This window comes from Dipodomys merriami, unplaced genomic scaffold (genome assembly GCF_024711535.1).
Source record: "Dipodomys merriami isolate MVZ:Mamm:240054 unplaced genomic scaffold, mDipMer1.0.p SCAF_2, whole genome shotgun sequence".
In the NCBI taxonomy this organism is placed as follows: domain Eukaryota; kingdom Metazoa; phylum Chordata; class Mammalia; order Rodentia; family Heteromyidae; genus Dipodomys; species Dipodomys merriami.
The window spans coordinates 19,222,931-19,248,927 of NW_027203381.1; the positions used below are offsets into that span (position 1 = coordinate 19,222,931).

The 25,997-nt window shown below is 45.4% G+C and overlaps 1 protein-coding gene and 1 non-coding gene across 4 annotated transcripts in view; one reads left to right on the forward strand and one right to left on the reverse strand.

Moving 5' to 3' along the window:
- The first annotated feature begins 231 nt into the window (after positions 1-231).
- Zbtb7c (zinc finger and BTB domain containing 7C) overlaps positions 232-25,997 on the forward strand; it is a 283,578-nt gene continuing 257,812 nt past the window's right edge. For all 3 annotated transcript variants that reach the window (XM_070029190.1, XM_070029193.1, XM_070029192.1), the window contains exon 1: positions 232-356. The gene's annotated coding sequence lies outside the window, so the exon portion shown is untranslated. The remainder of the gene's footprint in view (positions 357-25,997) is intronic.
- LOC138832750 (U6 spliceosomal RNA) lies at positions 6,826-6,932 on the reverse strand. The gene has a single exon (XR_011373679.1). It is a non-coding gene; the product is annotated as a U6 spliceosomal RNA (small nuclear RNA).

A 25,997-nucleotide genomic window follows, 5' to 3' on the forward strand; every position in this document is an offset into this window, starting at 1 on the left:
GGCCCGAGCCACCGAGCGGCGACCGCACACATCCGGGCCCTTTAGCCCCGTGCGCCCCCGGAGCCAGCGGCGCGGGTGCCGGGCGCGGGGCGCGGGGCTGACAGCCGCGGCGCGGGAGGCGGGGCGCGAGGAGGGCGGAGGCGCAGCCCCGCGAGGGAGGAGCTGCCCGCGCGCCCGGCGCCGCCGCTCGACTCCACACCCGCTGCCGGCGCAGCCCCGCCACGAGACTCTGACAGCCGCGCTGCCGGCGCTGCTCCGGAGCGCCCGGACCGACGGACGGCCGCAGCCGGGGAGGACGCGAGCAGCGCGGCCAGGCGTCAAGTGCGGGAGGCGCGCGCGGCCGGAGACGCGCAGAGGTGAGCAGCCCCGCGCTCCAGGCTTGGGGGCCGGCGGTCAGGGGGTCTCTTCCGCACCTCGGCTGCTGAGCCGACCGGGAGGTCGCGGGGCGCCGAAAGGGTGTCTTCGTATCAGCAGCGCCCCAAAGCGATCGCGAGGGACCGTTGCTAGGGAGGCGGGCGGTCCGCGCGCTCCGGGGCGCGGGTAGGGGCAGGAGGGCGCTCCGCTTGCTGGGCAGAAGGCGGGGGGCTGCGGTGGCTATTCAGGGGCTCCGTGCGGCAGCCATGCCACTGGAGGAGGCGGGAGAGGAGAGAAGGAGGAAGGGAGGGAGGGAGGAAGAGCCAGCCCAGGGCTAGCCAGCGAGCGGGCGCCGCGCCTCCTGGCTGGCACCGCGGCCCGGAGCGAAGGGGCGCGCCGGACTGGAAGGGAACTTCTGCGGGCGCGTGCGGTCCCGGGCTCGGCGGCGCATCCCGGCCGGGGCGGGGCGGGCCTCTTGAAGCCACAGGTGGTGACTGCCAAAAGTTTTGCCGCACTTTTGTCGGCTAGCCGCGGGAGCATCTTGGAGGTGTGTGTGTGTGTGTGTGTGTGTGTGTGTGTGTGTGTGTGTGTATACGCGCGCGCGTGTGTGTGAGAGAGATGTTTTCTGGGACTTGGGCACCTGCACCTCGTACATGATCACATCGTCTTTACCTTGAAGACTGGTTAAAAAAAAAAAAGGAACTGGAACGGCTGAGATTCCGCGCCTCACAATGAAACCCGAGGGCTGCGTGGCGGTCCCGGGGCGAGATGGCGCTCAAATGGGATCTCAGATCATCGCTGCGGCCGAAGTGGGAAGTTGGGAGAAATGGGCGCACGCACACAATGCCTCCTTCCTTGGGAAAGTTAAGCGGAACCTGGTCCGATACCTGCCGCCCGCATCGGGCTGCCTGGGATTCTTTCTGGAGACGTGCATGGGAACCGCACGAACCGCGCGCGTCTTTGCTCATCCCTTGCTGGCTTGAAAGCGAATTGTCTCTGGGCCGCGGTGGCTGCTTTGTTATTCTGGCTGCTCTTGGTTTCTTACGGGGAAATGCCAGGCCCTGTTACCTTTGAAATCTGCGCAGCTGTGGTGGCTGGTACCCAAGTGGTAGTGGTGATCGCTCAGGATGGAGGAAGCTGGGGGCAGAGTCGTGCACTGTCTCTCCATGGAGCCCTGTGGTACCATCGCAACCAGAGCTGGGGCAGCTGAGGTAGAAAAAGGGTGGGGGTGAGAAGACCTCATAAAAGAGGGAGAAATGTTATCTCCAGCTTTGGTAGAGAGGTTCTGAGGTCTGTTCGCTTGGCCCCATTCCTCACTCACGGGGTTGAGGAATCCAGGGCAGCGAGGTAGAATCACCCTGGTAGGTCTGTCCTGGGCTGAAAGAAATCATTATTCCCAGAGCTGGTCTGATACCCTGTGTTGCAAGTAGGTACAAAACTGCGTGAGAGTTGGGAACACACTCAGTCCTTCAGTCTCTTTGGTCCTGCTCCCACACTCTGTTCTCCGGTCTCCACAAGTACAGGAGCATAAAGGATGCTCTTTGCTTTAAGGAAGGACACAGAATTTGAGGTGAGGGTGGAAGAAACTCTAGATATTAAACGCGCTCATGTTACAGATGAGCAAAGCCAGGCCCAAGGAAGTGACCTGGTACAGTGTTCAGAGTCCAGTGAGACTAGAAATGACATCACTCTCCCAGGCCAGGGTGGATAGAGTTCTATGGGCAAGGCCTTATCAGAAATGCCAGTCCAGACCCCACACCTATTATGGGCTCATTATCTGGTACTTTCTAAATCCACACTTGCTAGCAAACATGACATAGTTCCTGTCTTTTGCTCTTGGCTTAGCAAAATCAGGAATGTCAGTGCAGAGGCCAGTCTGACACTACCCTAACTTTTTCTGCTCTCTCATCACCCCCAAATTCCTCAGACACTCTTGGTAAGATAATGTGGCTTGATTAGCCAGGATGAGTTTGCTGCTCGTCTCACTGAAGCACCCACTTCCCATAGGATGCCAGAACTGTTTTCCTGGTAATTAGGTTTTACAGATATTTTTGAAAGGAAGCCCAATTTTGGATCAATTACACTTGGACACAAATGCTGTGCTGTTGTGGATACCAAATGAGAGAGATGAGCAATTATCTGGGGGTGCTGGAATAAATGTTGTTATGAGTATTTGACACAGCTATTAAGCACCAATGAGTGGGTTTTCAGTAAATGTTTTTTTTAAAACTCTATTTTATTGAGCAAACAAAGTGTCTTAATTAAAAAGAGATGCAAGTTGGCCACTTAGATTTTAGCCACTTGTTTCTTATCAGTGTGTATTCCAGGGGAGAGGGGGATAGAATAAGGTAATTTTTAAACCAAAACATTATACTCCCCAGCATAAATAAATACTCTAGGGTATGGTTTAACCTTTGGCTGAGATGTTATGTTCAGCCTGGCAGAACCTTATTAAGTCAAAATGAGACTGGGTGTGGTGTGGGTCAGTTTGTATTAGTCAGAAATGACTTGTAAGAGGGAACATTTTGTAAATTTCATTGCTTTCATGGGCATTCAGTATGAAGAATTCAAGGCTAATGTAGAGCTAGCAAGTATAGTTCTTTTGCTTGGAGGGTCCTGTCGAAGAAATCGAGAGTTGGTGTCCTACTGATAATCGTGTTGTACTGTCATAATGTCTTTCATTTTCCTGACAACCTATTCTCACCAGCATCCCATAGACTAGATAGTTCAGTTACTTGTTTCTCTTACAGATGGAGAAACTGAGGCAGAATGATGGGAAGTGTGGTCCTCCTATGACTTCTTCCAGGACATTAGCAACATGCACCTTGTGCCTGTTGGGTGGATCAGGGTGTAAAAGAGATCCCAGAATGTTTCTGGAGCTCCAGCCTTCCCAGCACTGAGTTACAGAGGAGTATGGGACATAGGGGGTTACAGTTAATAGTTTCAGTTCATTGGCAGTGTGTCATAAGGACATCTTGCTTCTTGACCCCATCCAGGATGGGCAGTTGTCCTCCCTCTTAGTAACAGGCTGTGGGAACTTGGGTGCAGAAAGACCAGCTGGCTGTGGTTGGGGCGGGGGTGTGGGATCTATGCCTGTTTAGGGCTGAAGGAGTGTGGGCTATTTATAACCCCTCCTTCCCTCCTGAGAAGAAGAGACTCAAGGGTCTGGAACCATCTGCAGCATTGACTGCTCCCTAGGATGACTGTATCCCCTGGGAATAAAAACAAACAAGAAAAAGAACCACATTAGGGTGGATACCACCCTGTGTGGGCGAATCCTGCAGGATGTCTTGGAATATCCCTGCTCTAGGGATTTGGGCTCCAACGTACCTTTGCTTAGGCACTGCTCTCATTGCACAGGGAGGTGCACCACACCCCAGAAACATCCTAGGGAAGCATTCATGAGCCTACTAAAGGACACAAGGTTGGCTTTCGGAATAATAACAGCCATGATTTTTATACAGGAGATCCTGCAAGTGATAAATTGGCTGTGCTTCCCTGGGACTCCTCGCTGGGCCATTTCTGTGCAGAATGGAGGAGGAAGTGGAGGAGGTTTGAGGTGTACACTCCTCCCCCAGCTCCTGATGGCCCCTTGCCCACCCACTCTTGAAACAAATACTAAAAGCTTCCTTTGTCTTGAAATAAATACGTCTCTCATGCTACTGGTTACAAACCTCATTGCTGAGGCTGTACTCATTTTCTACTGGTTGGTGGAATGGACAAGGAGGGTGTGGCTGGCTGGAGGAGGTGGTACCATTGAGCTCATCTTTCGGCTTTACCCCTTGGTGACTTGATTTTTCCATAAGAACCATTTCAGGAGCTCAAGGCAGGTTTCACTAAGAGGAGAGTACTAAGGTAGGAGTTTTTGGCTGAAGAGGAGAGAATTGGGGTTGGGCACCTCAGGCAAGGGTGGTCTGGGCAGGTGAATAGCAGTGTTCCATGGCACTATGAAGGGGGTATCAGGAGGGCAAGGACGTGGTAGCAGAGGGAGGAGAGAAGCATGAGAGTGTCCCCAGGTATTGTGAGGCACAGTCCTGGGACTAAGCTGATTGGCTACTACATACCACTAGGAATGCCAGCATGGATGCAGCCACTGGGGATGAGGCCCTTTTGTGCTGCTGTCATTGCCCAGGACAAGCTGCACAGCCACCCAACAGAGTAGGGTTCCTTCAGGAAGGGAGGTCAGATCATTCCCTTACACAAACCTCCATGCCCTCTGATCTTCCCACTCCCCACATCCCACCCTTCCATTCCCTCTTGTTTCTCAAACACCCAGAGTGTCTAATGGTTTTCGCTTGGCCATTCTCTTTGTCAGGAATGCCCTTCCCTCCAACCTTCTTCATCTATCTTTGTCTTCACCTTTAGGTCTCAACTAGAACATCATTCTGCACTGTATTTTTTTTTTTACAGCATCCAATGCTGGAGTTGGAGGAAACCCTTGGAATTTGCCAGTTGCAGCATCTCCTGCATAAAAAAAAAAGCCAACTATGTGTCCTTTATAGGTTTGTAAGTCCTGCCCTGGGGTGTTTCTGGGGGTGTAGTACACAAGCATAGGGGCATATCCTGGCTCCGGGAAATCCTTGGATCCTAAATCCCTGGAATAGGAACATGTTAAGACATCCTGTGGGATCATTCTATACAGATTGGCACTTATTCCATTGTGCCTGGGTGGTAGGTTCTCTTATATAATGTCTGTCTTTCCCACCAGGGTGTAAGCTTCAAGAGGGCAGGGACCATGTTCATGTCGTTCTTTGTCATGTCCTCATTTCTGGAGTAATGCCTGACACATGGCAGTGCCAAAGCAAACAGTTGGTGAATGGCTATGCTGATTAGTGCTGTTGGATGTGTGAAGATGAATCAGCCAGGGGCCTGCACTCTGGATCTCTTTGGCCTAGAGACAGAAATAAAGTTTATTCATGTACATTCTGATGTGAGGCAGGAAGGGAAGGTGGCATGCAAGAAGCACAGCCCAGGAAGACAATTGTCAAGTCTGGCTTAGGTGGAGGGGGTTCTTTCATGTACTCTGTTATGAGTTATGGAGCTCTGGCAGCCAACACACTCCCAGGACTCAAGTTCCTCTTGCCACCCCCTGTTTATTTACTTCTTTGGTGGGCAAGAGTTCTAAGCATAATGGCATCCTTGGAGAGTCAGGAATGTTGTGTTTTTCCACCAGCACCATTCATTGGCAGCCTCTTTAGAACAGCTGTGGGCAGCTGGCTGCCAGCGTGGACACAGGGTAAGTTTCTCTTCAGGGCCAAGTGGGGGGGACACTCATCCCCACAGGTGTGGGAAATTTCATTCTTGTTCCATACTCTGCTGATGTCCAAATCCCACTGAAATGATGCCTGTAAAAACAGATTCATAAGGAAATTAAAAAAACTATTACCATTAAAAAACTATTACTGATTTTTTTTTGGCCAGTCCTGGGGCTTGAACTCAGGGCCTGGGCACTGTCCCTGATCTTCATTTGCTCAAGGCTAGCACTCTACCACTTGAGCCACAGCGATACTTCTGGCTTTTTCTGTTTGTGTGGTACTGAGGAATTGAACCCAGGGCTTCATGCATGCTAGGGGAAGCACTCTACCAGTAAGCTACATTCCTACCCAGCCCCTTACTGATTTTTTTTTGCATTTCTTTTTTTTATTAGAATTTTTTTAAATTGTGAAAATACTGTACAGAGGGGTTACAATTACATGAGCAAGGTAACGAGTACATTTCTCATCAAGCATTATTGCCTCCTCCTTTGTTTCCCCTTCCCATCCCTTCCCATCTCCCCACCCCCCCGCCATGCTCCCCCACACTCCCCTCTGCCCTGGCCAAAGTTATAAAGTTCATTTTTCAATACAACGACTTGTACATCTCATTGTTGCAATGGGTCCACCTGTATCCCTATTTAAACGATTTGTTTTTTTCCCTTCCCCTCCACAAATTATACCAACATCAAATATAGTGGAAACAGGGGTTATACCGTGGGGGAGGGACATACAAAGCAACAAAGAAATCATCTTATAAATATGTTAGAAACTATCACAAGAAAGAAAAAAACATTTGAATACTTATCTTGGGGTTCATTTCACCTAACTTCAACTTATCTGACCTTTTCTGCTTGACTCAGACATATACTAGATATTGCAAATAAGGGAAACCATGGGACCTATGTTTCTTTGGGCCTGGCTTACTTCACTTATCATAACTTTTTCCAAGTCTTTCCATTTCCTAACAAATGGGGCAATGTCATTCTTTCTGATAGAGGCATATAATTCCATTGTATATATCTACCACATTTTCTTAATCCATTTATCTACTGAGAGGCATCTGGGTTGGTTCCATATCTTAGCTATGGTAAATAATGCTGCAATAAACATAGTTGTGCTGGTAGCTTTAATATGGTCTTGTTGTGATCATTTGGGTAAATGCCCAGAAGTGAGATTGCTGGGTCATAGGGAAGCTCTATGTGGAGTCTTTTGAGGAAAAAATATGGAACTCTTCATGAATTTGCGTGTCATCCTTGCTCGGGGGACATGCTAATCTTCTCTGTATCGTTCTAATTTTAGTATATGTGCTGCCGAAGTGAACACCTGATTTTTTTTGAGACAAGTTCTTCTTATGAGTCCTGGCTAGCCTTGAACTCACTAACCTAAACTGAACTCCAACTCATGATTCTTCTTCTGCCTCAGCTTCCCACATGCTGGGATTACAGGGTCATACCACCACTGCTGCTTATTTTCTGATTAAAAATGCAGTGAGTCATAATAAAAACTTTGGAAAATGTGAAAAAGCATAAAAATGTAAAACTTCTACAATGCTGACTTTGATCTATATCCTTCTAGTATTTTTTTGTACCCATAATACACACACACACACACACACACACACACACACACACACACACACACACACACACACAGAGGAGCACACACATCCAACTACAGTTGATCTCCAGGCTTTTAAAATCTGTGTCATCTTCCACTAAAAAGAAGGTTACTAAACTGGATGCTGGTGGCTTGGTGGCTTGTGCCTGTAATCCTAGCTACTAAGGAGGCTAAGATCTGAGGATTACAGTTTGAAGCCTGCCCAGGCAGGAAAGTCTGTAAGGCTCTTATCTCCAGTTAACCACAAAAAGAACTACAAGTGAAGCTGTATTTTAAGTGGTAGAGTACCAGCCTTGGGTGAAAATGCTAAGTGACAGTGCCCAGGCCCTGAATTCAAGCCCTAGTCCCACCGCCACTCCTCACCCCTGCAAAAAAAAAGGGTTCTTTTCCCTTGACACATTCTCATTGTGAATCAATCACTGATATTAGAAGAACTAAGAACTTTTCAGATGACTCTACCTTATGGGCTTCATGGAAAACCCATCTCCTCCCTCAGCTCCCCAGCACATTGTAGAACCCAGTGAGAGGGATGGCAGAGGTAGAGCTTTACAGAGTAGAGACTGGCAAGGAGAGGCACAGCCTGCCCCAGGGAGTAGCAAGAGATTCTTGAAATGGATTAGGACCTAAAATCTAGTCCTAGTAGAAGGTGGAGCCTTTGGATATCACAGCCCCTCCCTCCATTCCCAGGTCAAGAAACAGGCTGAGCAGTTAAAGCATGAGGAGGCGCCTAACTTTGCCAATCAGACCTGAAACCCATGGCTTGGTTTCTTTCCTACAGCACATTACTTGACCCTTCTTAGTTCTGGCTTCCTTGCTTGATAGGGCAGTTGTGAAAATTAGGGAGCTGAGCTTATAGAATAGCATGAGAAAGAACTAGGGACCCCATGGATGGAAGGTATCACTACTCATACATTTAGCAGATTTCTGTTCCTAACCTGCAGGAAAGGGGAGAAAAGACTCTGGAGATTGGTACTGCAAATATATTCAAGACATTGTTGTCTTCCTCCTCCTTTTTCCTAAGTGGCTGCAATAGGCAGGGGCTAAAACACAGATGGGTGGTGACCATTGGTGGCAACTGCTCACATGTAGAATTAACATTAATATTACTTGAGGGAGTGTATGGAGAGAGGAATACACTTTCTAAAGCAGGAACTTAATCTAGTTGTTACTGCCAAAGGATACCTTGCTTCCTCATGCACCTGATCACCTATGGGTCTTTTCAATAGAGAATATCTGGCCAGAATATCTAGACAGGAGTGTGCCAGGTTAGCTCTGCTGATGGGAGCTGAATGGTGAAGCTATAGATGACCTGGAGTAGCTCAGCTGAGTAGGAACTTGATTGAGCCATCTATATAATATACATGATGTAGTAGGCATTTTTATAAAGCAAAAATGGGTAAAATCATTTAATAATATATTTTATTTAACCTTGTATATCCAAAATACTCTTATACTCAGCCATTGGAACCCTATTGGTATCTCAAGTTCTCAGCAGCTCCCCAAGCTGGTGGCTGCAATATTGGAGCCTGGGGCATACTCAGGCCCACAGAAATGGGGCACAGGTGAAGAGGCACAGTCTAGGGAGACTGGAACTACTTGGGAGAACTCTGCATTTCAAGGGAAAGCAACAGAGCCCTGGGGAGGGAACACATCAAAAGCAAGCAAATTAGGAAGAAGCTTTGAGCCCCAACAGTTTTTTTTCCTGGTCTGGTGGTGGGTATCCCACTTTCATGGACCTCAGTATCCCCATATGTAGTGCGAGGTTGGGTTATCTCTAAGATACCCCTCCTGGCCTGGTATTCTCCTGACAATAGGACATAGAGAATGAGGTGTGGAGAGCTAATTTGGTCACTTCCCAAGATTAAGAGGGTGTAGTGGGCAAGAGAAGATTTGGGTAGTGTAGAGGATTGTGGATCCATCAGTGGATAGCTGTCTGGATAACTTGTATAGTAAGACTGTCCACGAATGGACAGTGTCCAGTCATTACATGAAGCTGCCTTCTACAAAGTCTGTTTTGGATATGAGGCAGGATTGACGTTATTTTAAAACAGGGCCATGTTTTCATTGTGTTGAAATTCTGAAGCTTCCTCTTGTTCCTGGTCATCCTAGAGGGCTGTCAGTAGCAGCCATGAAAGACAGGAGGGGCCTAACAGGAAATATTAGCACAAAAAGGGAACTTTTTCAGCTGTGTCATAAATGGGCACCCAGCCGGGTCAGAGAGGATGTGGGAAGAGGGAGGGACACAGAGGCAGGTGTGTCTGGAGGGAAGGGTGGAACCCTTTTCAGGCAGACCCTTTCAGCTCCTTAAATCAGAGGCATTGGTTTTCTTGCACTGCAGAGAAGCTGGGATTTGTCTGCCCACCACAGCCGTTGGGGTGGGGAGTGAGAGTTCTTCCTCTTCTCTCTCTCCCTCTCTCTCTTTCCTTTCTTTTCTTCCTCTTCCTCCTCTTCCTCCTTCTCCTCCTCCTCTTCCTCCTCCTCCTCTTCTTCTTCCTCCTCCTCTTCCTCCTCCTTTTTTAGGGCTTGCACTCAGGGCCTGGGCATTGTCCCTTAGCTTTTTTTTTTCCCCCAGGCTGATGTTCTACCACTTGAGTTGCACTTTTGCTTTCTGCTTTTTAGTGGGTTTCATTGAAGATAGGAGTCTGAAGGACTTTCCTGCTTGGGTTGGCTTGGAACTATAGTACTCATAGCTCAGCCCCCCCACCCCCCAGTAGGATTACAAGCATGAGCTACTAATATACTGCTTAGGAACATTGCTCTTCCATCTTTTAAGGAGTGTCTTTTCTTTTTAAGATACTACCATCCATTAATTAGCTTGTGTCTATTTGAGGGATCCCTATCTTCCTATCAGGAAAAGAGCCTGGACTCTCTAGTTGCTGGTCCAATTCTACTGCTCTCAGAGAGGAAACTGTGTCCCAAATGATTCACACTACTCTTGAAGGTCACTCCCCACCCCTCCAAACCAGGCAACCCAGAACTCGGCACTAGAACCCATGCCTGCTTTCCACCTCCCCATAGGTCCTGTCCTGGAGTTTTGTTCATAGAACTCAACAGGCTGCTTTGGATGTGTGTGTGTGTGTGTGTGTGTGTGTGTGTGTGTGTGTGTGTGTGTGTGTATGTGTGTGGCGGGGGGGAGGGGGAATTGTGGGGCTTGACTTCAGGGCCTGGGCACTGTCCCTGAGCTCTTTTGCTCAGCTAGTGTTCTATCACCTTGAGCCATAGCATCACTTCCGGTTTTCTGGTGATTCATTGAAGATAAGAGTCTCCCTGGGACTTTTCAGCTGGGGATTGGCTTTGGACCCTGATCCCCTGATCTCAGCCTCCTGAGTAGCTAGGATAGGCATGAGCCACTAGCCTTTGACCTAGTGATTTTTTTTTTAAATGAAAGCAATCTTTGATTTTTCTGAATACAGGTGAAAATCTTAATATTCCAAGAAAAACTTTGCTGAGTTATTTTTCACAAGCTATTTCAAACATTAAACTGGCTTCATTGTTCAAGGATCATGAGTAGAATAAATCATTTTTGGTTGAATTTACAGGGAAACAAATCATAGGATCAATCTTGACTTAGTAAGCCAGTGTTTCTTGAGCTCCTACTATGTGCTGAATGGGGTGAAGTGCAAAGGAGAAAAAGTAGCACTTACTCTACCTGAGGTCTGGTATTAGATGGCGACTCTGACTGGGGGAGAACAGATGTGGCTTCATGCCAGGGTAAGGGGGATGACAGCACACTGGGCATAGCCCTGATGAAGGAAAATGGAAGACCCAGGGGTCATGTTAGGTCTCTTGAATAAGAGGTGGGGTGCATGGTGCCAGGAGGGCTTCCTGGATGATTGGCTGTTTGTGAGAACCATTTCTTGACCATAGCTTCTCCCACCATGTCCTAGATCCCCACATCTGCCTCTCACTATCATTGCCCCTCTGCAAAGCCTTCCGCAGCACAGAGCCTTACCTCAGCTCAGCCACGAGGACTCAATCCTTGGTATGTTCCTTCTAGCATCAAGGAGCTTTGAAATCCCTCCATGATCCAGGAAATCAGGACAGGCTTCATTGTCTTGGGGAACAAGGCGTCTCTCAGCTTGATCCCTTGTTGGCAAATGAATGGTGGAGAAGCCCTGCAATCAGAGGGGGCTGTAGTCTTTAGGGGAGACCATCACCTCTGCACAGGAGGGGGCTTTCTTCTGACACAGAGAGTCTAGGCTCATCCTTGAAGGTGAGCAGATCACGAGTCCCCTCTTAGGCTGAGGGTGATCTGCTTCCCATCAACATTGGCTCCAATCCTGGCACCTGTCCTCTTGGGGGGCTCAGAATGTTTACAAAAGCAGCTCCAGGCTGTGGTAGACTTGAAGGCAACTAGTTAAAGTCACCAAAGATTTGATTGGAAACCACCTGGTCACAAAGGCTCTTTCTGCTTTTGTGTGTAGAAGCTGGGATTCCACAAGGAAGCGAAGGTGCCGTGGGCTCCCTCAGGTGTTTCTGGTCATGGGCTAAGCTCTACAGGAGACCAGGAAAAGCCTAAGACAAGGTCTTGCTTTCAAGGGTCTGAAAATCTGCTTGGAAGATGTTAACACCCACTACATGCCCAGCCTTATGAGAAAGGGTGACACACTGCAGTGGGTACAGGCTGCAAGGAGTTAAAGAGCAATGTGTACTTGCCAGTCCAGTGCTTAGAGTCAATAGATTCGAGACTTGCAATAAACTTCCAAAGGGTTGCCGGTAAGATGACAAGGACTGACGTTATTCAGTAACTGCTACACGGCAAGCCCTTCCTGGGTGTGACATATCCATTAATTCTCACAGGGACTTTCACTTAGCAGATGAAGAGCTGAGGCTTAGAATGTTTAGGTTAACTTACATGAGGTGCTGTGCCATCCAGGAGGTGACAGAGAACTGATTCCTGACTCCTGATTCCTGTGGGAATCAAAGAGAAATGAACTGGTTAAGGGAGTCAGGGGTGGGGATGTGATTGTCACTGCAGGTTGGTCCCCCATCTGTCTACCTCACTTCTGGCCTTTCTACTGTGGTTAGCTGAACGCTTTAGAGTTGCTGGTGACACAGATTCAATTTTAGCCATAAACAATGAGAATTTAGGAAGCAATAATCCACTTGATATCAAGTAGTAAAACTGTGGATTTTAGTCCAGCACCAAGTTGGGATGACTTTATTCATTGGCTCATATCTCTTTCTAATGGCAATTTAAGAAATTTGCTTTTGGAACTAACTAAAGCACTGTTGTAAAAATGCAACTACCAGCACCAAGAAATCCCAGGTCACGAAATTCAAGTGGGACGACATCCCACAGGTGTGCACTGTATAATCTTGCAGATGGAGAGTCCTCTATTTCTACTCTCCGAGGGCCATGTGACTTGCTGACCACCACTATTGTGGTCGACAGTGGAGGATAAGAATTCTCTCATAATATTTGTTCTATGTGCTGTGGGCCACATGGTATGTGCATGTGGTGCAATGACTGGACAGGGGCAGAGGAAATGATTTGAACGCTAGTAAATATTGTGCAATGATTAGGTTGAGATATAGGGAAGATTCAAGGACTCTCATCCGAAGGCCCCAGTTTTCATAAGCTTCCTCTAGTGGACTTATATCCATCTTTGTAATCTCAAGGTTTCTCTGTTCTCAGACTAATATACAAATACACAAAAATCACTGAACAACAATAACAAAAGGCTTTTGTGTTATTTTTCTGACAATCTGTAGCCCATGGGAATTTGTGCCTTAAAGAAGGATAACAAGTAGGTGGCAGATCTGATTCTTACCTGGTGGGGATGTGTTCATTTCATTCTCGTGGCCCTGAGTCTTGTAGATTATTTGCTGAGGGTAGGAAAACATGCTGCCTGATTCTGGGTTAGCTTTGTTGCTACCTGTATACATGCTCATTTAGCAAATCGCCTCCTAATTCAGATTTCAGCTAGTCTCTAGGAACTTAGAATTCTGGCTCACAAGCTGGACAGCACAGATGACAAAGCAGAGGGTGGAATCCCAGGTCCTTTCTTTGTCAGTCATTGATAAGCACTTGCTTGCTTTTGTCTATGTGAGGTACTCGTATCTTTCCGCAACTGCTCTGTCAGAAGGGTCGGAATGGAGAGGGGCTGTAAAAGTGAATTGTTGGGTCAGGTGCCTATGGATCACACCTGCGACCCTAACTGTTCTGGAGACTGAGATCTGAGAATCAAGGTTTGAAGCCAGACCAGAAAAATCCCTGAGACTCTTATTTCCAGTTAACCAGCAAAACCCAAAAGTGGGATGTGATAAACCACCAGCCTTGAGCAACAAAACTAAGGGGGAGCATGAGGCACTGAGTTCAAGTCCCAGTACTGGCACATACACACACAAAAAAGTGAGTTATTTCATAAAATGGCATTTCTGCTTACGATAACAATATAGAATAAAATGAAGTCATGTTCTTCCCCCATGCCTTTTTCAGCAATTCCTTAATCTTTTACATTCTGATGTACCATTTCCAGCCACCTTGCAGAGAGCTACCTATTTGCAGAAGTCATTAAAAGCCATTGTTTAACTAAAGGCTTTTCTTTTCCTTCCTTACAGTTCTCAACCCTGGCATTTATGCAGACCTGACTCAGCAATGTTCTATTTTGGGAATTTGTTACCTCTTCTCAGATTCTGGGCTGCATTTCTCTCATTTTTGACTCTTTACTCAGAAATGGCAATCGATTTTGACTTCTGATATAAAGTAGTCCCTCACATCTGCCCCCTATCACTGGATAGGCTGTGGACTAAATTTTCCTTTCTTCCTGACTCCTGGACATACTAACATTTTGACCATTATGGAGTTCCATTCTCTAGGAAAGAAGCAGTGAAGCATTTGACTAGAACACAGGTATACAACTAGATGCCATTCCCTCACACCTGTAACTCTAGCTACTAGGAGGCTGAGATCTGAGGATTATAGTTTGAAGCCTACCTGGGCAAGAAAGTCTGTGAGGCTCTTATCTTTAATTAACCACACGAAAAGAAAGGAAGCACAGCTGTAGCTCAAGTGGTAGAATGCCAGTCTTGAGTGGAAAAGCTAAGGGATAGTGCCCATGCTCAAAGTTCAAGCCCTAGTACCAGTCCCTTCCCCCCCAAATTCTAAACAAAACCCAAATGAACACAGGTTACACATATTTCCATCCATCCATCCATCCATCCACATCCACACAACTCCCACTCTGCCGCATTCATTCTCCTTAAATGCCATCTATGGTAGAAAGCTCCCTACACAGTGGCTGTCACAGAACCCCGAACTAAAAAAAATATTATTGGCTATTACTATTACTAATAATACATTGATCATCCTCAAAGGAAAATACAGTTCCAGAATTTTTTGTTGTCATGTTCCAGAGTCAGAAAGCTCTCTTATTTGTATAGTTTTCCTCCACCATCACACACACACACACACACACACAGAGCACATTAAGAGTCTGTTCATTCTTGAGATGTGTGCAAAATTCCAATTCCTGTCAGGAGAATTTATGTGTGGCTTTAGAGGGGATAATCGACCAGTTAGTATGTGCGTACTGATTTTATACACATACGCATTGAGTTTACAGCACACATTATAACATCTTCAGTCTCTGCCAAGAATGGATATTTCTTAGCCCGTGCATTTGCATATTATGGGTTCATAATTCCAACTAGCTGTAAAGATCTCCATGGAAAAATAGAGTCACTGTACTCTGATGGTTCTAAATTTCAATCTACTGGTAGAACCTGGATAATTTTTGCCCCTGCTAATGTGCCAGCCCTGTAATTTTTATACATACACACACACACACACACACACACACATTCACATCTCTGACTTTATCCTGCTTCTAAGCAAGATTTAATAGCTGGGAGTTGAATTATGCTGCTTATTCCCCAGACTTCATTAACTTTCCAAAATATATTATACACACAGAACAATATACTATGGTCTCATTATATATGATTAAAAAGAAAAGATTTTTCAAAATAAATGAATCAACGGTATCTTATCTTTCCCTGGCCTCCTACCCTCACTTCTACCTTCAGCTTGAGTTATCTGCCCAGTTTTGGCTTCACTGAGCTCTGTGATGAGGCAAGGAGCTCCTCAGGAATTGCTTTTGCAAGGTAATAGCACCCAAAAGTCCAGCCATCCCCGCCCCACCCTCTATTCAATCCTTAGGCCTTCTGCCATGGACAGCCATGAGTTTGACAAACAAAATGCAGCCAGGCACAGTGGCTCAAGCCTGTTGTCCTAGCTACTAAGGAGGCTTGGATCTAAGAATCACGGTTTGAAGCCAGCTGGGGTAAGAAAAAGTCTGTGAGACTCTTATCTCCAATTAATCATTAAAAAGCTGGAATTGAAGGTATGATTTAAGTGGTAGAGTACCACCCTTGGAAAAAAAAAAAACAAAGGGACAACACTCAGGCTCTGAGTTCAAGCCCCCAGTATTGGAGCATACATGTGCATACCCACAAACCCACACATACTAGAGCAGTGAGAAGAAAAGAAACTTTTGTGACATTCTTTTAACATCTTGCAGCTATGACAAACTCAAATTTTAAAAGTGATTGCATGAAGGTTTTCTTTTTGAAGTTCAGGAAAAAGAGGCCAAATTGAATTCTATGCTTGCTTGTTTTAGAGTGTAGAGAAGTAAATGGCTAAACCACAGGAGTTTCAATCCTGATGGCTGTGATGGAATGCCATAGAAACACATCTTGGTCATGCTAACCTTGGGATCACTGTGTGGAGTCGTGGGCACTGGAGTTGGTGGGTCAGTGTGCTGGAGATGGTGAGCACTTGTGTGGTGGGCTTTGCTCAGTGATGCTCAATCCAAAAGTGCTTCAAGGAGCATCCCAATGTCTGGGTACTCTGTGCCTTTTCAGGTGTCTGGAGTAGGGTTTCCAGAGAGCTAGGAACAAAACTGCTGCTGGGGAGAGGCAGCCTGAGCTTTTTAGGAGACTGAGGGGCGCTGGCTCAGTACCTCTCAGATTCTGTCCTTTGTGGATAATTTTTAATTAGAGGCCTTTTCTTTCGTGCTTTTTGTCCTCTCTCTCTCTCTCTCTCTCTCTCTCTCTCTCTCTCTCTCTCTCTCTCTCTCTCTCTCTGTGTTTCTCCTTACCAAAACTAAATGCACTAAATGTTTAGTTCTTATTAAAAGCTTAATCACAGAAGAGCTGAATGAAATCTGTACAATTAAAAAATAACTTTTTTGTAAATAAAAAAATGTGTGTGTGTGTGTGTGTGTGTGTGTGTGTGTGTGTGTGTGTGTGAAACCAGGGCTCTGGGGATTGAACCCAGGGCCCTTGGCATGGTAGGTAACTGGTAATGATTGAGCTATATTCAGCTCCTAAAGATCCACCCCCCCTCCTCTGTCCTTCCTGACAGAGGAATCTCACTATGTAGTCTAAGCTGGTCTCAAACTCATAATTCCCCTGCTGAGTCTCAGCCTCCCAAGTGCTAGGATTATAGGTGTGCACCAATATGTCTGGCAAATTTTTTAAAACATTTAAAAACTTTTAATGTTTGCATGTTTTAAAAACATTTAAAACTTTTAAAAAAACATTTTAAATAGCTTCATTGTAGTATAATTTACATACCATACAACTCACTTTGTTTTAGGGATATAGTCCAATGTAACTCTTTACAGAAAGAGAGAGAGAGAAAGAAAGAGAAGGGGGGAGGGAGGGAAAGAGGGGAGCCGAGGTTGTAGATAGAGGATGATTGTAAGGAATGTTCTGTTGTAGCCATGCAGGTGTGCTTTCATCTCACCTTCCCTGTGGAGGGAGCCACGCCACAGGAACTATGGCAGCAAAGGGACACATATATCTTGGGTGGGGCTCCTCTTGGTCTACATAGTCCCATCTTGGCAGATGAGGCTCTTCAATGCTTGCAAAACAGTTCTTCCCCAGGTCACTAACACATATGCCAAGGTATTATCTCATCAAAAGCATATTCATGAACACATTTGGCCCTTACCATTTCCTATCTTCACAGACAGATTGTGGGGAACAATTGCTGGGGTTATCCAGGCCAGTTCCCCCAGGTGTACTTAGCCAAGTACTGTCCCTGGAGCTGAGCTGAGGGAGTGGGTCAGGAGCACTCTTTGGTCAGCAAGTAAGTGGAGACAGACTGATCTTTTTTGACTTGGTCCTGTTGCAATGACCCCATGTGGGCATCAGGAAGGGGCAGAAAGGCAATAAAGAGGTCACCAAGGACCTGTTTGTCCCTATATAGGTTGCTAGTGCGCCAGTTCACTATCTCAGCTGCAGACCATGTTTCTGTACTGCGAGGAAGGGCCTGGCTTGATTTTACCCAAGTTTCTCATCCAGAGTCCCAAGAGGAGTTGAGGGAAGGGCCGTTCCTAACTTAGGTCTTTAGTCCAAAAGCAGCAAGACTTTGATTGCACCCAATAACTCTGAGCTTGAAACCAGGCCACTCAGAGAACCACAGCCACCACTTGCTTTGGAGTTCTGTCGATAACTCCCTATTTTAAATCCAAGTTGCATCTTACTGGTGTGTGTGTGTGTGTGTGTGTGTGTGTGTGTGTGTGTGTGTGTGTGTGTGTGTGTGTGTGTGTGTGTGTGTGTGTGTGTGTGTGTGTGTGTGTGTGTGTGTGTGTGTAAAAACTGTATTTGAGGATTTTAAAAAGGACATTTCATCTTTAAGCATTCAAAGCTTTTAAAAATCAGTTAATAAAGAAACAGGTTGAATGTAATTGTGAGTAATAACTAGACATTCTGTGTGTGGTGGGAAGTGAAGAGCTTATGCTTTGAAAGGGGGACAGTGGTCCCTCTGATTCAAGGAATTGTCCCAGGGGATTCAGCCTGCTGGGACACTTGCTTCGAAGGCCTTTTTCCTTTCAGCCTTTGCCAGCTGTGGAGCAGCAAGCCAGCCATTAGGGCAGGAAGCCAAGCTTTCTCTGGAACGGAGAGCCACAGTGGGAAGAAGGAGGGTGGCAGCAAGCCCTGATGGAGTAGCCACCAGGCAGTTTCTGCTCACAGGAGGGCTGTAAGGGTCAGCACAAAGAGAAACCTGGCACTTCTGGAGGCTTGCTGGAGCCTCTCCAGGCTGGAGAGCCAGGCACACAGGGAGTTTCCAAGTGGTGGTTTTCTAAGCAAGGTCACCCTAGACCAGCAATGCCAGCGTTCCCCGGGAACTTATGAGAAATGCCAGTGATCTGGCTCCATTCATCTGGACCACCTGAATCAGGAACCCTAGAGAAGAGCCAGGTGTCAGTGGCTTATACCTGTTATCTTAGGGACTGGGAGGCTGAGATCTGAGGATCATGGTTAGAAGCCAGCCTGGGCAGAAAAGTCTATGAGTCTCTAATCTCCCATTAATTACTAAAAGCCAGAAGTGGAGTTACAGCTCTAGTGGTAGAGGGTTAGCTTGAGCAAAAATGCTTAAAGACAGAGCCAAGGTCCTGAGTTCAAGCCTCAGTACATACACACACACACACACACACACACACACACACACACACACACACACACACACACACACACACACACACCTGAAACTCTAGAGGGGACACCAGCAGTCTCTAGTTTACAAAACTTTGGTAAAGGGGTTCCTATGAACTACCCAGTTTGATTAAGAAAGGTTTGTTAAGCAGTGACTGATAATAGAATGGCTGAGGACCAGAGTATTACTTTTGTGTTGTTGTTTTTTAAATAAAATGATAACACTTTAAGTTCTGTCTGGTTAATGTAATGAAGAGTTTTATTATTCCATAGAGAGTATAATTGACTGGCTTGCATAACAAAACACAAGGAACTACTCTGAGAAAGAGCAGAGGGGAGATTGTGAGTGTCCAGGGATGGACATTCTGTCAAGCTCAGCCCTTCCTAGTGTGGAAGGATGAGCACGGTTATTCACATTGGTGGGGGGCCTTGTTTTTCTTGCTGAGAAAAATCATAGTGATGGTTGCACTGCATGGAGTTCTTGAACACAAAGAAGGCTAAGGCACATCCCATAGGCAGTGTGAACCCTGGGCCTGTGCCCCATGGGCCCATACTGAGAGGATATCTTTCCCATGGGCACTGCTATTGCACAGATGGCTGTGGGCACCCATCCATATACCTTAGTTTTGCAAAACTACTGAGGTGGGTCGGAGCTGCAGTTCAGCCTTATGGTTTTCTTACTCAGGCCATTTATCCTCACATGTGTTGGCCCTGTTGCAAATAAGAACTCTCCTAGTCAGAGCTAGAGAGAGGGTTGTCAGTGTAGGCCTGGGGCAGGGGATAGACCTGACATTTCTCAGCTCTCATTTGATTGCCATTTTCACTTCCCTCTAAGTACCTTAGTTTCTCTATGCAAAGAGGTAGTGTCTGGAAGGAGAAAGGTGAAGTCTCTTTTGGAGACAAGCATGGAGATGGTAGAACAGGTGCAGCTGGAGCTAGAGCTCAACCCTGGCTATGGTGGAAGGCATTCTCTCATTTTTCCAGCATCAAGGAGGCTGGGAGAAGGTGGGTCTGACTGAGGATGGGGTTTGCTCTCCCAGCTAGCTGTCAGAAGGGTCCAAGTAGGTGAATTGGGATTGATTACAATTTTTAAGCAATCCTCAGAAGCAGTAAAGAATTGGACTCTTAAGTACTATCTCTGGGACCAAGTGGTCCCAGAGATAATGCTGCAAGAAGAGAGTATTTGTAATAAAATACAAATACTTTGCATTTTATTTATATTCTGGGAGTTTTGGAATTTTTCCTGTCTTGGCTTTTGTTATGTGCATGTATGTTCAAAGAAAACTGATTTAAAAACTGAAGCCCTTTAGCAAGAAAATCAATCCTGTAGAGACATGAAATACTTTGGAAAAATGGTCAAAAGCAATTACTAAGCAAAAAGATACTTTGAGATATGGTTTCATTCTTACAGAAATGTATCTGTGGCTCAAGAATTACCCCCCCTCCCAAATCCTCAAATAAACAGCCATCCCACTAATAAGTGGTCTAAAGAATTAAGAAGAGACCTATCTGAAGAGAAAATAAGAATAGCTAATAGACACATGAAGAAATGCTCAACATCTCTGGCCATGAAAGAAATGCAATCAAATCATATGAGCTTCCACCTAACCCCAGTTAGAAGGCCATTATCAAGAAAACAAATAATAGTAGATGTTGGTTGGGATGTGGTCAAAAGGGAATGTTACAACACTGTTGGTGGGAATGTAAATTGGTTCAACCACTCTGGAAAGCAGTATGGAGGTTCCTCAAAAGACTAAACATAGAACTACTATGATCCAGCAATCCCACTCTTGGACACTTATCCAAATGAAAACAAATGAGGCCACACTATACCAGCACAACTATGTTCATTGCAGCATTATTTACCATAGATAAGATATTAACTAACCCACATGCCCCTCAGTAGATGAATGGGTCAAGACAATGTGGTACATATACACAATGGAATTCTATGCTTCCATCAGAAAGAATGACATTACCCCATTTGTATGGAAATGGAATGACCTTGAAAAAATCATATTAAATAAAGTGAGCAAGACCCAAAAAAACATAGGCTCCATGGTTTCCCTCATTTATAATAATTAGTTTATGTCTAGGGTAGTCCTAGCAGAGGATCACAATAGCTATGAACATATGGCCATATAAAATGATGCTAATAGAAATGAACTCTAAGTTATAGAAACAAGAGGATTTTTTAAAATGTACTGTGTGAAGTTTCTTTCATTTTTTTCTTTGTTCTTTTCCTTTGGTTTATCCCCTGATGTCACTGTTTTTGATTTTGGTACTCTGCATTTTGTATATACATTTATATGATTTAGGGAAGGGAAAGGGAATAACAAAATGGTGAGACAAAGGACAAAGGGTGAACCAATGCAACATCAAAACTCACAAGACACTATGTTAAATGAACTTTGCAACTTGGGCTGGGGGAAGGAGTCAGAGGGAAGGGAAAGTGGGAGAAAAATGAGAGAAGGGGTAAAAATATTTGATAAGAAATGCACTCATTGCCTTACTTATGTAACTAACCCCTCTTTATAACACCTTTACAATAAATTAAAAAAATAAACTATTAAAATATATCTGTGTGCAGGGGCTGGTCTTGGTAATCTGAGCTGTTTGAAAGGTAGAGATAGGAAGGTCACAGTTTGAGGACACCCAGACAAAAGTTAGCAAGACCCTACTTCAAAAAACATGCTGTGCATGGTAGAGCATACTTGTAATCTAAGTTATTTGGTAGGTGGAGGAAGAAGGACTATAATCTGAGGCCATCCTAGGCAAAATTGTGCAACCTTATCTGAAAACTAACGCAGAACCAAAAAGTACTGGGGTACTCAAGTGGTAGAATATTTGCCCAGAAAGTACAAGGTCCTGAGTTCTGAGTTCAAACTTCTATGTGTAGAAGCACAATGAATGCTAAAATATTAGTGAAACTTAAAATTTCTCTTTTAGCTTATATAGTTTCATGTAGTGTTTGTAGTTTCTTTCTAGTGTATTACTTTTATAGTTCGACAAGAATAGTTACTGAATTTGATTAAAACAATAAAACACAGGTGTCTTCAGATCATTTAGCTGACTTGACCTCTTCACTCTAGATCTTTGGTCCAGCCTTGTTCCTGCATGTGGTTGAACACAGTTCATCTAACAGCAGTGATGGCATCTTTAAGTTCACTCATGTTTCCTGTGGCATTTCCTCTGTACCCAGCCCAGTGGTAAAATGTGGAGGAGTTCTAGAGAAACTTACATGTAGAAAGTTCATTCATTCATTCAAATCTAGTGTATCAAGTGTTGGGCATGGTGACATATACCTGTAAATCTCTGCACTCGAGTCTGAGGCAGAAGATGATGAATTAGAGGCCAGCTTGGACTACATAGTTCCAGAGCCCAGTCTGAATGACATGACAGAAACTATCTGCAAAAAAGAAAATGCAAACAACAACAAAAGATGTATTAAATGCTTTGTGGCAGGCGCTGTGCTGGGCTCTGCAGATCCCATCCAGTATTATAGAGTGTTGTTGATTGCTTCTCTTCTGAGCAAGTTCACCTTTAGGATTGATCCAATTCTTCATCTTTTATTAGAGGAGAACAACACAGCATGGGATTATGGCATCTGAGGGCCCTTTAGGAACAGGCAGGCTAGGATTTGAGCCTGGATGGAGAGTAAGATAGAGTCCATACGAGGGATCACCTGAGGAAAATTCTGCCTGTCATGACTGCTTATTGATGTTTTCCTGCCAGGCACTGGGCTAAGTGCTTATGTTGATTCTTAATCTCTGCTACAATCCTTTAAAGGCAGGAAAACCAAGAGCAGAGAGGTAAACGAGGTTGGCTGTGAGACACACATCTAGGAAGGAACAGAGTTCTATTTTTTCTTCCCCAATACTGAGGTTTGCACCCAACGCCTGCATGCTAGGCTCTATCACCTGAGTCAAACCCCTAGTACTCTTTCTGGGTCTTTGAGGCCCTCTGTCTCCACCCTTGTTCTTTGACAACTCTATTTCCAGGCTGTTACAGGCTATCAAGAGTTTACAAAGCCCACAGATAGGCTCAAGAGACTGTGACACAGACACACAATAGACACACACACACACACACAGATACATACACAAAGGCACACATAATAGGCACACACAGAGTTAAAGTGTCACTCTATGAATAAATGACAAAACACAGCTTTGCAACCTTCAGAGTTAACCTGATACTCCTGGCCTGAAGTCTTCATGTTAGTTCAGACTTCAGGGCAATTATTTAGGAAGTGTGATGACTCAGACAGGGCTGGGCTGAAGTATAACTTAGTCCAAATAAAGACTGTGTGTGTGGTGAGAGGGGAGCCAAGTTGATCCTGTAAACAAGATGAGAGAGGCCTTATTGGAACTCTTTAAGAGAATAGTTTTTAAGTCTGCATTTACACTTCTAAAAAATTCTTTATCCTTCTTGTTCTAGCTCAATTATATACAAGTGACTTCTGTGTCGGATGGACCCAGTTCCAGCTTCAACTTCTATGATACTAGCTTTTGTAACTTTAAATGAAATCAGATTTTTAAAAATCACATTGCTAATGCTATTCTGTCTTACAGATTTCCCAGTATGAAGAAGGAAAACATGAGCACTACCATGCTTCATATACCATGCTTCATAGTTTTTATAGAATTATTTATTTAATGACAGGTTAATCTACCCTTCCTCCCTCTTTCCCTCCCTCTTTCCCTCCCTCTTTCCCTTCTTCCCTCCCTCCCTCCCTCCCTCCCTCCCTCCCTCCCTCCCTCCCTCCCTCCCTTCCTCCCTTCCTTCCTTCCTTCCTTCCTTCCTTTCTTCCTTCCTTCCTTCCTTCCTTCCTTCCTTCTTTCCTTCCTTCCTTCCTTGAGTCAGTCTGGGGCTTGAACTCAGCCTAAAGCTCTTGCTTGACTTTTTGGCTCAAGGCTGGTCCTCTACCACTTGAGCTACACTTTCACTTCTGGGTTTAGAGATAACAGTCTCAAGAGCTTACCTGTCCCAGCTCGTTTTGAACCACAATCCTCAGATCTCAGCCTTCTGAATAGCTGGGATTAAAGGTATGAGCCAGCACATGGCTTAATATCATTTCCGTATGCCTACCACACTGCTAGGTGCTGTGAGGAAGTCCATATGAAAGTGTAAGTGCTTTCATGGGGTTTATTTGAATATCTGTTGAGACAAAGCAAGGCAACATCTGGATTGGGTAGAGAACTGTTTGGTACTGAAGTGTTTAGGAGAGGGACAGCAGGGAGGGCAGGCTTTGTGGCTCTTTGGAAGGGTGGTTGGGATTTCAGTTGGAAGGAGGAAAGCAGGCTTCTAATACAAGCCAGTTAGACCAGTGTGCAGAGGGAAGTCCTGCTTTTGATTCAGCAATATTACTTAGTATATTCCTCTATTAGTTGATGTCACTTCAGATAAATTTAATCCTTACTTGTATGTATGCAGGGGACAAGGGACCTGCCCTACTTTCTCTTCTTACTGTCCTATCTTTCTGGCCCATGGCAATGCTCTTTTCTCTGTCTTGAAGAAAGATAGAGGCAAAAAGATGTGAAGGTCAAGCTCATGCTCAGGAAGAGATTCACTGGGAAGGATGGCTGGCAGAAATGATGCAGAAATCAAGTGAGGAGTTGGCTATGGCTTTCAAATGATCATTGTTTCCATTTCAACTGCCCATTAGGACAGCCCATGCCTTTTGAGCATCTATTAAGATGGAAGCTGGCTTGCTTGGTGGGCAGAGGGCATTCCTTCCTGGCATTACTTTCTGGAATGTTGTTTGGCATACTTTCCCTTGCTACCAAAACTCCTCCAGTGTATTTAGACTTCTGACCTCCACATCCCTCTTGATTTCCATGTCTACTCTTGATCAGATTTGACTGCCTCTCTGTATCTTTGCCCTGACACTACCTATTTTGCAATTTCTAGACATGACATTTTGCACCTTCTCTTGATTTTTGCTCATTATGGCTCCTTCAATCTGCAATGTTTTACTTCACTTCTATTAAGATCCAAAGTATTCTTTAACATCAAAGTGCCTCTTTCTCCAAGAAGACTTCCTGGATCATCCTCCTGGAGCCTTTCACTCCTAGTACTCTGTGGGCTGAGAAAGGGGAGGGAATGGGATGTACTTGCTGTGAAGCCTGGGAAGTTTGGAAGATTTGACAAAGATTTGAGACTCTAGTGAGATGTGGGAGATCTGGGGAGGGGAGAAAGGGCAGCAGGAGTGATAATTCTGTTGGCTGTTGAGTGACATCTGCTAACATTCTTTGAGATAAAGCAAAATGATTGAGTTTCCTTTTGATTTTTTAGGTTTCCCAGATTCTAAATTTTTACAAACTGTGTCATCTGGAGTCCTTGAATTTCTCCAGGTTATCAATTACAGTCTCGCAGCACATCTGTATCCAGGTTGTCACCCATTATCTACACTCAAGATTGTTTGTATGTATTTCCTGTTAGTTGATGACTTGGATTTTCCAGAACAGTTCTGATTTGCAAATGATGATCATGGGGTGACATTATTCAATATATACTGTATTCATAAACTGACATGTTGAATTGAAACCCCTTGTACAATGACTTAAAGACAGTAAGATGAGATGAAATAAGATAGAAAGGAAAAGAAAGAAACAAAGTTTGATCACCATAGGCAGACTTAGGCTCTGCAGCTGAGCTTACTTCTTCTCTGGGCAAGATATCAGTGCCTCTTTGCATCTACCTTGCTGGACAGGGTAAGTACTTATTGAGTGCTTAGAAAGGATAGGCTTCAAGTCCAAGTTTACCTGCGCATTGGATTATTGTATCCTTTGAGGTCTTCAGCATTTACCCTGCTTCATCTGCTCTTTCTACATCTAGCCTGGAAGATTCTTGCCATTGGTGGAAGTAATGAGAGAGGTTGAGTCCCCTTGACCACATCTGGCACAGCAGCACCACTGGTCTATGTGGGAGAGGGAGGAAGCCTCCCTGATCAGACTTCCTTTCACCTGTGAGAGCAACCACTCCTTGGTGGACAGGGCTTCCTGATTACAGACTCCAGTGGGTGAGAGGCCAGGGAGAGGGGTGGGATGTGTGGGAACTGGGTTTCTCACATCCCTGTTCCTGCTTCAGCATTCTACAATTCCATGACTACACCTATGCTGAGGGGCTGAGGAGAGAACCTTCCTTCCCTAGTAGAATCAGGGCAGCTGAAAAGGCTGCTCTGAGGGGATCTCTGTGTATACACTTGGGTTGTGTATCTGCCACCCTGGCTGCCTGCAGCTATCCGTGTGGGCTGGCAAGGAGTGAGGAATAGGCAGTGTTGTGCATGGTGGAAACCACAAATCAAGACTCTGCAAATAT